This window comes from Oryctolagus cuniculus, chromosome 9 (assembly GCF_964237555.1).
Source record: "Oryctolagus cuniculus chromosome 9, mOryCun1.1, whole genome shotgun sequence".
NCBI classification, from domain to species: Eukaryota; Metazoa; Chordata; class Mammalia; order Lagomorpha; family Leporidae; genus Oryctolagus; species Oryctolagus cuniculus.
This window is the reverse complement of record NC_091440.1, coordinates 82,570,939-82,585,042: the sequence shown is the minus strand read 5'-3', so window position 1 is coordinate 82,585,042 and position 14,104 is coordinate 82,570,939. Positions and strand designations below refer to the sequence as shown.

The 14,104-nt window shown below is 39.4% G+C and overlaps 1 pseudogene; it reads right to left on the bottom strand.

The window, feature by feature from the left end:
• Nucleotides 1–8,163: 8,163 nt before the first annotated feature.
• Nucleotides 8,164–13,881, bottom strand: LOC108178792 (THAP domain-containing protein 1 pseudogene; annotated as a pseudogene).
• Between the last annotated feature and the right edge of the window lie 223 nt (nt 13,882–14,104).

Here is a 14,104-nt window from a genome sequence, read left to right as displayed (position 1 = left end):
CCCTGAGACTTAATGAAACAAGATAGTGTTTCAGGGATAGAAAAGTCAGTGTGGCTTGAGCAGGGTGATCAAGTTTATAGATAGAGGATGAAAAAGTCAGCAGAGGCCAGATAACATAGGGTCTTACAGGCCATTTTTAGGCATGAACAGTGAAACTGTACTTATTGTAGAATCCAACCTATTTTTCTGTGCAGAAAAAAATGATGCCAAGAGGCTGACATGTGTAGTTAGACAGTAGAACCCAGATCTCCTGAATCTGAAAGAATCCCATGTTTTCTTCCACACAGAACTGCCTCCCTTTGGTGCTGCCCAACTAGCAAACAAAATAGGGCCCCCAAGTCCAGGAATGCTAGGCTCCTGGCTCTGCTCTTCTGCCGCTGCACCCTCACACATGCATCCCCCACAGGGACACCACCTCCTGGCCACACTGCCCGTGAATCACTCCTAGTCAGCCTTTAGGATACAGTTCAGCTGTCCCATTCCCTAAGAAGGCTTCCTTGGCCACACGGAAGCTTTATTTCCCGTCTAGGCTGGGAGCAAGTCCTGCCTGTAACCACCACCTTGGGTGTGCCTGTACCAACACATGAAGTAGACTTCCTGATCTTTTCTCTGTAGTTGGCCTTCCAAGATATAAACTCTCTCGGAGAAGAGATCTGTGTCTTCTTTTACTATCACCAGAGCCAGAATAGTAGAGTACCCAATAGGCGCTCAATAAGTGCTCAGTTTTTGGAGAAGCTTTCTGGGTACCAATGGGCAAGGCCTTCAAAGTCTTGGTCTTTCCTTGTTGTTCCAAGAGAATCAGAGACCATGAATATTACCTCATGAGGATGTTCTGAACCCAAAGTAAATAAATCATGTGAAGGAGCTTAGAATGAAATTAAAGGTATCAGGGTAGGATCAGTGAAGATATTAATAAGAAATAGAAATTAAAGGATCTTGAGGTTAAAGAAAGCCAGAGATTAAAGGAGCCTGGGGGCAATCATTTTGGCTTTTTTTTTTTTTTTTTTTTAACAGGCAGAGTGGACAGTGAGTGAGACAGAGAGACAGAGAGAAAGATCTTCCTTTTGCCATTGGTTCACCCTCCAATGGCCGCCGCGGCTGGCACGCTGCGGCCGGCACACCGCGCTGATCCGAAGCCAGGAGCCAGGTACTTATCCTGGTCTCCCATGCAGGTGCAGGGCCCAAGCACCTGGGCCATCCTCCACTGCACTCCCAGGCCACAACAGAGAGCTGGCCTGGAAGAGGGGCAACCGGGACAGAATCTGGCGCCCCGACCAGGACTAGAACCCGGTGTGCCGGCACCTCAAGGCGGAGGATTAGCCTACTGAGCCGCAGCGCCGGCCCTGGTTTTTGACTTATGTAAACCTGAGTGTCTTATTTAGGATTTGTAGAAACATCAGCATCAAACAGTATATGCGTATCTTACCACCTTTATCACATGTGTTAAAGGAGTGATGCTTCAAAATTAGGCCTTCTTTGGGTGGAAAAAGAATTTTTATCACAAAAAAAAGAAGGAAACTTGACCAACAAGTAGATCACATTAACATATGTTAAATTGAGGAAAGATATCTCAACAAGACCCATCAGCCTATAAAAGCACCTTGTTTTTATTTAAAAAGGTCAGACAACATAAATCTTATCCTAACTCCTCATTTTATCTTTCAAGTATGTATCTACATGTACTTATGCAGCAAAATACACATGAGAAAAATACAGATTATATTTTTTCTGAGGTCTTCAAAATTAAGCTCTAACATTTAAAATATCTGTATTGGAAAGAGGTGATGTTTTTCAATGCATTTGTATTTGTATAAAGTAATTATACATTTGAATTATGTATTTTATGATCTGTATACCTAAAACATTTATAATTCTAAAAACAGGAAGCCCTGCTTTTTCTCCTCTTACTATCTATTTAAAATATTGATCATTCTAAACTCAAACAAATTTTTAATTTTATTTCATTCTCACATTTTTATATGTTTGTCTTACAGCATGATATGTGCTTGCTAGAATAACTGATGTATATTAATCATCATTTCACAGGTGACGCTAGTGGATGGGCAACCATATTTGGCACAGTCCATGGAAGTGTTAACAATGTGACAGTAACACAGGAGTGCTGTAAGTGGTAGTGGTTCAAAGACAGTATCAGCGTGGTGAGAAACATGATTTGTGGTGATGGACTGATATAAGTACAACAGTCCTCCTTTATCTATGGTTTCCCTTTCCTTGGTTCAATAACCTGTAATCAACCACAGTCTAACTAGTAAGCAGATTTTTTTCAGAGAGGGGCAGAGAAACATGATATTCACATAACTTTTATAGCAGTGCACTGTTACAATGGTTCTATTTTATTTGTCATTATTAATCTCTTACTCTGCTTAGTTAATAAATTAAACTCTATCATAGGTATGCACATATAAGAAAAAACATAGCATAGGTAAGACTTGATACTCTTCACAGTTTCAGGCATTGGTGGGGGTCTTGGATCATATTTTCTGCAGATAAGTGGGGATCACAGTAATATGATGAACTTCTTTCAGAATTTCAATTTCAGATCAACATATTTCACTGGCCAAGAGGTCTACTGTCTGCCTATGGGACTGAAGGTAGAGAAAAAAGAAAATGTCCATTTCCATTTGTGCTAATTTTATGAATGAGTCTCTATTGAAAGAATATATAGGTATTGCATAGTTGTGACAACTAGTAAGGTTCTTATTCTGTTTAATTATTTTCTTCAATAAAGATATTGGGAATTCAATGCTTTCCAAACCCTATTATAGGTACTGAGAGTACAGTGATTGCTGAAGTCTGGTCCCAACCCATAAATACCTAATATAGTAGCAGAAAACTAGATTCTGGCAAAAGCAGTGATTGGTTTTATTTAAGGGGCTTGAGCATCTGCAGATTTTGGTACACACAGAGGACCTGGAACCAATGTGTACTGAGAGTTGACTGCAATGTGCATTTTAGAACAGCAATTCATAATTACTGCTTACTATATATACAAACATTATGTATGAAATTATATATGAAAAAGGATAAGATCTAAAAATATATAACTGAAAGTTCTCATACTTTCTTCCTGAACCACAATGGATCCTTTGGCACACATTCTATTTTGTAGATTACCTCTGTATACAGCAGGTAACCATCAAACCTATGGGCTTTTTTGATTATTTGGGTTTTTTATTGTTTTTATTTTTCTTTAAAGATTTATTTTATTTATTTGAAAGTCAGAGTCACAGAGAGGGGTAGACCCAGAGAGAGAGGTCTTCCATCCACTGGTTCACTCCCCAAATGACTGCAATCGCCAGAGCTGAGCTTATCTAAAGCCAGGAACCAAGAGCTTCTTCCAGGTCTTCCATTTGGGTGCAGAGGCCCAAGGACTTGGGCCATCTTCTACTGCTTTCCCAGGCCATAGCAGAGAGCTGGATTGGAAGTGGAGCAGCTGGGATTCAAACCGGTGCCCATATGGGATGCTGGCACTGCAGGCCATGGCTTTAACCCACTGCACCACCGCGCCAGCCCCGACTTTTTTATTTTTTTTTTAATGAAGAGCAAAATGTTTACAAGGAAGATTCTTCTCCTAAAATAATTGGAAAGAATGGATTAGAGCAGTGAGCCCCAGCTGGGACAACTGTGCACCAGAGAATGCTTAGCAGTGTCTGGAGGCACCTTTGGTTGTCACAGTAGACATCCAGGAGAGAAGGCCAGGGACCCTGCTGAACATCATACAGTACACAGGACAGCTTCCACACCAGGGAAAGATGTGACCCCATATATCCATCATGCTCAGGTGACGGAGAAAGAATGATGAAGGAGACAGTGATTATTATGGTGTTGCAGAGCTCAAACACTGAGAACCGGAGTCTAGAAAGTGCCACTGGGAAGAGTGGGGTAGAGAGAGATGCAAGGGGCTTTTCAGAAGAAGAATCCACAGACACTGGGAATGTGACTGGACTGCAGATGAGGGAGGGTGAAGGTTTCTCCCGCAGTGCTGGTTGAGGCAGAACTTGACCATGAGAAATTCCATTATCGGTAAATGAATTTTTCCAGTCACAGGGTTTTTGATCTAGTATTAAATGGGACTTCAAAACGTTAATAAAAAGTGGAATTAGTGCATGAGTATATTTTGACATGAAAAATTTTGAAATCATGCATATGAGATGTCTTCAAACAGTTTACATAAAATGCATGTTGTAAAAAAAAGTGTCTAGAATTCAAAGATTTTTGCACCAAAATAAATCTATCTCTTCATTCCATTTTTGAAGTCCCCTCATATCACAACTATGCTCAATGTCAATAAACACTGAAGTAAACATATTGTTGATATCTTTAGGCAGTTGAGTTAATTAACATATAGCTGTGGAAAATATTTTCTAAAAGTTTATATACTAAAAGCCACCTTTGCATTACAAAGGCACTCAATAAAACTAAAATTCAATGAAGTTCATTTTTAAAATAGCATTTAAATAATCTTTAAAAAGCAGAACAACTGGAAATAACTTATAATCATATTTAGTCAATATGATAACTTTCACATTCTTAACTTCATCAAGACAAATTATATACAGGATCAGTGGGGAAATCAGATTCCAGAAGCATTCTCTCCCCCATCCCACTCCACTCTTCCTCTCTCTCTTTCCCTTACTCATTTTACACACACACACACACACACACACACACTCAGTCTTTGTCGCATAGACTACCTTGAGTACATTTCTCACTCCTTTATATGCAATTTTCTCAATAATTATGTAAGTTCTTTCTTCTGGGTGCTTCAGATAAGTGGATCTTTGGTTTTCTAAGCTTTACAGTTTCTCTCCAACTTCTTTTACCTCCTACTTTCACCTTCATGGGAATGAAAAGCAAGGAATGAAAATGAAATGGTATCTGACTGGACTGATGTTAATAAGGAGTAATGGAAGATATGGCAGAGCCTGCATATAACTCTTCTCTCAACTCTAAGTTCAAAAGAGGGATGTTTTGAATTTAATGTTAATCAGCAAGCATTTATCAAGCAATTGCCTTGAGCTAGTCAATTGAGGTAACTGAATCATACCCATTGAGCTTTATTTAATCACACAGTAGTTTTTCTTTTCTTTCTTTTTTCTTTTTTACAAAAACCCATTCCATTTTTTGAAAGATTTATTTATTTATTTGAAAGGCAGAGTTACAGAGATGCAGAAGCAGAGAAGGAGAGGCCTTCCATTTGCAGGTTCACTCCCCAGTTGGCCTCAATGGCCAGAGCTGTGCCAATCTAAAGCCAGAAGCCAGGAGCTTCCTCTGGGTCTCCCATGCAGGTGCAGGGACCCAAGGACTTGGGCCATCTTCTACTGCTTTCCCAGGCCATAGCAGAGAGCTGGATCAGAAGCTGAGCAACCAGGACTCAAACCAGTGCCCATATTGGATGCCGGGATTGCAGGTAGCAGTTTTTCCCACTATGCCACAATGCCAACCCACTCTTTATTCCATATTGAGAAGACCTTGTCCCCACATGTTTCAGAGTGAGTTCCACTATACTTGAACAGAACCTGTTTTATCCTAAATGTTCCACTTTCCTTGGCAATGTTACAAACAATAAAATACATCAAATGAATTTTTATAACACTCAACAAACATCACCTCTCAATCACAAATAAGCACCTGTACTTCAAATTCCCTATGTTAAATTATGATAAATTATTTAAATGGAAGAAGTTGGTGTGCATGCTGCTTGCTCAGTTCTCTCCAAATGGAGAATTATGTCTGTTATGAAAAGAAAGTAGTTCCAGGTTAAATAATAAGTCTAAAATGCTAATTATGATTAATACTTTATAACCTAATCTGGAGTCTCGGTTCTGGGGACACACACACACAATCTTTCATGTAGAAAGACAGTTTAGGTTAGAGACTTATACTTGGCAAATATATACCCCTGTATCTTCCAGGAATTGCTGGAGATGAGCAGTTACAAGTTCAGGAATAACCAGTGAACAGGCATTCAACTGAGTTAGTTCTAAATGTTGCTATCAGACTATGTGACTTCACATAAACTTCTTTTTTTAAAAACTTTTTTCAAACTTTTATTTAATGAATATAAATTTCCAAAGTGCAGCTTATGGATTACAATGGCTTCCCCCCTCATAACTTCCCTCACCCGCAACCCTCCCCTTTCCCTCTCCCTCCCCCTTTCCATTCACATCAAGATTCATTTTCAATTCTCTTTATATACAGAATATCAGTTTAGCATATATTAAGTAAAGATTTCAACAGTTCACACCCACACAGAAACACAAAGTGAAAAATACTGTTTGAGTACTAGTTATAGCACTAAATCTCAATGTACAGCACACTAAGGACAGAGATCCGACATGAGGAGTAAGTGCACAGTGACTCCTGGTGTTGACTTAACAAACTGACACTCTTATTTATGGCATCAGTAATCACCCTAGGCTCTTGTCATGAGTTGCCAAGGCTATGGAAGCCTTTTGAGTTCACCGACTCTGATCATATTTAGACAAGGTCATAGTCAAAGTGGAAATTCTCTCCTCCCTTTAGAGAAAGGTACCTCCTCCTCTGATGACCTGTTCTTTCCACTGGGATCTCACTCGTGGAGATCTTTCATTTAGGTTTGTTTGTTTTTTTGTTTTGTTTTGTTTTGTTTTGTTTTGTTTTCCAGAGTGTCTTGGCTTTCCATGCCTGAAATACTCTCACGGGCTTTTCAGCATTTAATAAACTTCAACATCCTCCATGATTAAAAAAAGAAAAGCAACCAGGGCTGGCACTGTGGCACAGCATGTAAAGCCGCCACCTACAGTGCCAGCATCCCACATGGGCGCTGGTTTGAGTCCCGGCTGCTCTACCTCCGATCCAGCTCTCTGCCATGGCCTGGGAAAGCAGCAGAAGATAGCCCGAGTCCCCGGGCCCCTGCACCAGCATGGTAAACCAGGAAAAAGCTCTTATTTTCTATCTTGAGACACTGGTTCCTAAGATATCAGGAATCAAAGTACTATCCATGGCAGCATGGCAGGGAATTCCAATGAAACAAGGTCTACAAAAGACACAAAATGCTTGCACATTCTAAAATCGTCTTGAAAGGTCCGTTACTCTAACTATCTCAGTGCATTTATACAAGTGATAGAGTTGGAATAGTTACTCTAAATTTAGGTAGACTACTCCTGATAGCAGCATTTGTTTGCTCAGAGCATATTTTCATTTCAAATACATGTAAAATTCACAAAGTCCAAGCACAACTCACAGTCTGAACAGAAACTTCAGTGTTTAAATCTCAACATTCAGCAGATAAACGCTGTACATTCGGCTGCTTCTGAAGAGAAACCACTAGATAAATGCGAAACAATTTCTAACTTGTGAGAAGAAATGATTTTTTTTGTGAGGTTTTGGCCAAAATCAATTAGTTACTGAAAAATGAATCTATAACAGAACAAACCAAAGTCTAGTACCACATTTGTTAAAGCTTTTGGACGCAGATATAACTACAGTTGGGGAATGGGTGTCCTTTATCTAGGGGTCGTGAGAGAAATAACCATCATGGATCAGGCCCTAGCGCTTACTACCTCACTGACAACAAAGCCTCACTTTGTTGACTGAAGGCTGTTTCCTTCACTGAAGACACACTTCTAGTTTGAAATGTTTAACAGTGGGGAACAAAGAGGGGCCTACTTTAAAAAAATCTGTTCTTCTTAAAGTTACTTATTGAGTAGATGTTCATCTTCTGCTGTAAAGGCACTCAAATCTGTTCAATTACTGACTTGCCAAATTACTTTGACAAATGATTCAGAACGGTAAGTGAACCTTCTGACTTTACAAATAAGAATCTGTGAGTATAGGCATGAATATGGTTATGTATCTTGCGATGTTATGCCCATGATCTGATTCTTCTTGATTTAAAATATAACTAAATTTTCTCAATAAGCAGCAGGAATTTTATATCTTAAACTTGAATCTTACTGCACTATTCTCCTTCTTTTTTATTTTTACATTATTTCTATAAATACCCTAAAAAACAAAAATCCCCAATCTTGAAACCAACTTCCATTGGCAGTCTGAGGCTAGTTTATAACTTTAAAGATATTTTGTTAACATGTAAAAACTCTGAAACTACAAACAAAAATCTTACAATTTTACAGTGTATATCTAATTTTTTTTAAATCTGAATGCTTTTATACAAATAATCAAGCTTTATTTTTTCAAATGAAACTCCTTTACAGGCTAAGAGAGGGTATGTGGCATTGCCCTGTTAAAAATTCATGCTGCCACTTCCACTCTCTCAAAGCAGTCACTTGGCAGGATCACTCTCCAATGAGTCTCTCTCCCTTTTTGGAAACGAACGACCTCTCTCAACTTCTCAGGCTGCCGTTCCTGTCTTCTGCACCGCTGCTGTGCCGTCTTAAGCTTCTTCCTGAGTTTCTCAACCTGCTGTTCCAGTTGCTGAATCCTTTTCCTGTAGTGCATGGGCTCCTCCACGGTGTAGCTGTGATCACAGGAGACCGAGGGGTTGGCGGGGGCTGTAGAGGAGGCACTAGCAATCCAACAGCAGCATCCATCCTGGGAGGTGTTAAAGGAACTGGAGGCAGCTGCTCCTGTGACCCAAGAAGATCTTCCTTCTTGTCATGCAGTTCGATACAAAGAAATATTGTGGGAAGAGCATGCTCCCTCAGTGACTTGTTGTTGCACTTCCTCTTAAAGCTATCTGGAGTAAAGTGCTCTGAACCGATGCTGCTGTGCTTGCTTGACCGGCGTCAGGTTTTTTCTTCTGACAGCCACCTCCCATTTTCTACAAAGAATGGGTCGAGTAAGTGGAAGCTTATGGGAAGACACTGCCTTGTCCTTGTCGTGCTGGTTCTTGCAGCAGTTAAGCAGAACGGGACTGCACCATCCTTCCGGTCTCTGTCTCTTCACTTGTGCGGCCCGTGTCGCAGCTCTGGGTTTTGACACCTTCTCCTCCTGTAGCTGTGGTCAGCAGTTACAGAGGAGACAGCTTCACTCGGGGAGAGGGGGCGGTGACTAGTGTGGCCATTGTGGGGTTTGCATTAGCAGGAGGGCCACAGCCATCGCCCCTCTCCTATCTCCAAGGTGGCTGAGGCAGCTTGAAACTCCTAGTGTTTTTCAATGAGAAACTAATCTGCACTCTACGATTTTATGCTACTTAAACATTTTGTGGTCTCTTTATAAACACCCACTTAATGCATCCTTAATGACTACTGGAAGTTCAAACTGAGGTGGCCACCATGGTAATCTGTATTGATTTAAGGAGAAATCTTATTTGCCTCTATCAGCTGAATAAAGCCATTCAATAAGGTATAAATTTGAAACAGTGAAAAGAGAACAAGGTCATTTATAGATAGTCATAATTGAAGAAATGTGTCATTTTTCCTAGTGAAATCCTGCTCTTTTTACCCCCAGTTCTCAGCCAGTATCCAGAACATTGTGACTGCAAAGAAACTGAACTGGAATGTGTAGATGCTGACCTAAGGACCGTGCCCACCCTTTCCCACAATGTGACGTTACTGTGAGTACAATTCAATTCTTGATTATATTTGTCCCTAAAGTCGCATGAAAACAAACAAAAGAAAAACTCTTTAGTGCTACTATAGAGTCATATTAGTGGCATGATAGAAAGTCTATTTAAAACCACCAGTCATCAGAGAATTCTTTATGCTTCCTCTCCAAGGTAAAAAATGCTGTAAACACAGTATGTTAGATTAGCCCCATTAATGTTGAGCTCACAAACATCTGTGGTCTGGAATTCTTATTTTTGTTTACTTTCTGATTTACATACAATTACTAATGTGCCTGTTCTGAAATGCTTTTTAAAAGGAAGCACACTCATTTATTCCATCTCATTTTTAATGATGATAATTTATCCACAACTGCAAAGGTATAAAAAGCTGGCTGTGCCAGATTATGCGGACTTCTCTATATTTTGCATAAATCTTCCAAGAGCCTCAAAATTTGCAGCAATGTCGTCGTTTAACCACACATGGTTAGGATCATTGGTTGTTTTTTTCATGTGGTTTGCTGTGGTTTGCTAACTTATCCAAAGAGTAAAAGAAAAAGGGAATTCATCATAGACTTTCCAGCCTTCTATAGGAATAGGCTAACCTTGTCAAATCTGTAAACTGATTTTTCTTTATGAACTTTCCTTTCTTCCATGGAAACTTTTCAATCACTGTCATATTCATCTGTATCTTAAATAGCATTTCAAATTCTCTTTCCAAGCATGCTGATTCTAGAGAAGAGTTTGGTTGCCCATAAAAATCCATAACGAAGTCTGCTTTACATGTTATTTTAGGTCTCTTAAGAAAAACAAAATCTTCAGTCTTCCAGATAAAGTTTTCATCAAATACACAGAACTCAAAAAGATGTAAGTAGTTATTAACAGTGCATTTATGGGAAAACCCTTGTCATGTTTCATTTAAGATGCTTTTGTTCCAAAAATAAAATACAAAATTTATTGTTTTTATCACTAAATTTTTGTTTCTAAATGTGATTAAGATTAGAAATAGAGCATTTAAAAGCAGGCTATTTTTCCATTTCATAATTTAATGTAGCTGAACAGATTTGTTTAAACTTTTTCAGTTAATTTGGAGTGGAGATAAAATATCTCAATAGGAAAATACGTTGTCTCATGTTTTTTCTCAAAAGACTATTTGGAAAATGACATTTCAGATTCAGAAGCACTAAATGTACTTTTTAACTTGGAAAAAGAGTGATAACATAGACAAGAACAGTCAGATCATGTAAATCACATAACGATAAAACACAGACTGTCTCCTAGGGAGATAGGATCCAAAACACAATAGTAGTGCAATCAGTGATACTCATTTAATGAAGGAAAGAAAATGTTAATTAATAGGTCATGGTCAGCAGGTAAGAAGTGGTATTAGTGAGAAAAAAGGTACCAGTATGCTCCCAGCATTGTCTAACAAAGAAACTCAGGATTTGGGGCATATAATATTGGAGATGGTCTGTTACAGGGCAGAAATGGATCACCAATCTTCATTATAATATTCATGAGTTGTCTCTTAATACTATGCATATCTCTTCACTTTGATTCACTACTTATCAAGCAACTTTATGATGATTAATTTCACAACTTGTTTATGCTGAAGTAATTGAAAATGTTCCATTGGATATGGCATAAGAACATTCCTATCAGTGGAATGATATACCTCCTTTTCACATTAATAACTTGAGACTGTTCAGAATCACATATCATTCTTTTGTAAATTAGGTTAATGTCTCTCAGTCCTTCTGAGTTCATTCTGAGGCACTGGAGAGGCCACACCTGCCGAAAGTCATTTAGCTACAGAACCAAGCCAGCATGGTAGTGCTATATATGTTGTAAGGCCCTTGACAGTACCACAACCTTATTGTTTTATCTTTCAATATCTACTGTAGATAAGAAAGTTTCTAGAAATGTGAATTTGTTAAAATGCAGGTGTAAAAATGATCTGAATCTTTGCTAAGATTGGACAAACATATTTGATTGGAAATATCAACAATTCCCTGTTCATGAGTTTAGGTACAGATTCATGCACATAAGAAAAGATACCCCTGGAGGAAATCCACTAGGTGGAGCCTTGTGTGAACCTGGATAATTAATCACAGCCGGGTTTGATCATCACCTCCGTAAACCTCAGCTACAGTCAGGACCCTCTGCTCTATCCTAGAGCATGTGGTCATATCATCATTGTCACATTGGAGTAGCTATGCATTCACTCCAGGTTCCCAGTCTCCTCTAGAGAGGACATTGAACTGTGTTGCTTCTAGTCTTCCTGGAAATTCTTAAAATCATTACATGTTCATTCCATGAGTCAAGGGTGTCCCTGTGCTGCCTCAAGGAGGTAAAAATAAAATAGCACTGGAGGAAAGGAAGGGAAAGATTCTTGTTTAAGAGCAGCTGTTAAATCCTCTCATCTACTGTCATAGAAGTTTTAGGAATTTCTTTTTAAACCTTCTCATGACAAATGAGGTAATTAAAGATTGCAATGATTCAGTATCTCACCTAAGATCTACCACCTGTTAATGGAAGAGCCAGAATCAGTGTTCACATGTTCTGATGCCCAAGGTAATGCTTTTTCTACCATATTGAGAAAGCTAGAGACAAAAAGGAATCGTTCTAACATTTCATTAAACTTCTGCTAACACATACTATCTTTCCCAATGCTGAATTCCCTTCTGCAGCTTTTGTCCCTCATTTGGGAAAAATCAGCTTCTAGGGAGGATCAAGAAGAAAAGTTGAGATCAGGTTCTCAGACTAAATTCTTTCCTGACCTACAGTTTTGTTCTGTCAGTACTTCCCCTCACAGTGCCTTCTGGCCCTTTGCAGAGAAGAATAAGAAACACTCTGAGAATGCACATTCCAAATTTTCCTAGTGAAAAAAAAAGGGGGGGGTAGACATTAATTTTCATTGCCAAGATCAGCTGGCAACTTCTCCAAGTAAATATTTAGTTCTACTTTGTCTGGGAAAACTTAGGCATTGCATTATAAGCTGAATATCACCCCACAGGGTTCTCGCAATGCAAGCTTCTATTTGATTCTTCCAGAGACGCACAGAATGGAGATTATGAGACCCTCACCAAGAAGCACTAAAATGTCTAATATATATAAGCTACAGCCCAGAGGGATCAAACACAATGTAAATTTAGATGTCACTTTTTAAAGTCTATAAAGAATTCCAATATTTGGAGTTCTCACTTAGGCTTTGATCCTCAAAGTCAATGAGATGTAGAGAAACCATGAGATGCCTTTCAGGAATGAGGAAAACTAATCTTGGAGAGCTGAGTTTGTCTGCCCACAGTCAGCCAGTTGACAAGCATCAGAGCTTGTCAAACCCAAACCTTCCTACCCACGTGCTGCAGTCTCAGAATGTTGTACCGTTAATGAAACCATCCAGTAACTAAACTCTGAGTTACTCACATACCCTAAAGTAGCTCACAAGCTCAGCAATCCTTTCTGGAAACTCCTTACTCCCCAGCTCCTCCTGCCGCTCTTTCTCAGACTCCCAGAAAAATCTCCTTCAACCCCAGTCACACCTTTTATCCATCCTGTCCTTTTGCTCTTTCCTTTTTTCACTCCAATTTTGCACCCAAAAGCCCAAATAACCAACATGAGGAAAAAAAAAACCATCCCCAGGAAAGATTGTCAGAGAAGGGGAGAAACTGAATGGCATCACCAGAACTCTTGCAAAAGATAGCAAGAGAGAGGAGGCTAGCGAAACTCACATGTCCATTCATTATTTTTCTTAAAAGATTTTATTTATTTTATTTGAGAGGTAAGTTAAAGACAGTGAGAGGGAGAGACAGAGAGAAAGGTCTTCCTTCTGTTGGTTCACTCCCCAAATGGCCGCAACAGCCGGAACTGCGCCGATCCGAAGCCAGGAGCCAGGTGCTTCTCCTGGTCTCCCATGGGGTGCAGGGCCCAAGCACTTGGCCCATCCTCCACTGCCTTCCCAGGCCACAGCAGAGAGCTGGATTGGAAGTGGAGCAATTGGGACTAGAACCGGCGCCTATGTGGGATGCTGGCACCACAGGGAGAGGATTAACCAAGTGAGTCATGGCGCCCACCCCTCCATTCATTATTTCAACACAGATTTACTGATTCCTACAATGTGCCAGGTGCTAGGGATACAGAAGTAGATGACATATACAAAAAGTCCTCTTCTTGTGGCACCTAAATTCTAATGGAGGAAGACAGTCAATAAACAAAATTTAAGATACATTATGTATTAAATTATAATTAGGTTTATGGAGAAAACCAACTAGAAAAAGGATTAGTGGGTTCTGAGTAAATGGAATTTCAAGCAACATTATAATAAATTTTGTCCATATTACCATAGCCCAAGTTATCTTTAAAGCCCTCGTCATTCCGGGATTGTCTCCATGAGACTAATCAGAACACACCGATCAGTCTTCTACATAACTCTACAGACACTTAAAACTAGCAGTCATCACCCTGTACCCCGCCACAAAGCATTCCTATTTCCTTAAATTCTTCTCCAAAGCACCTGCTTTCAAATCTGTTTGTCATTGTCATTGTCATATGCTTGCCTACATTTTCTTTAACATGTGATGCCTAAAACAAATACAG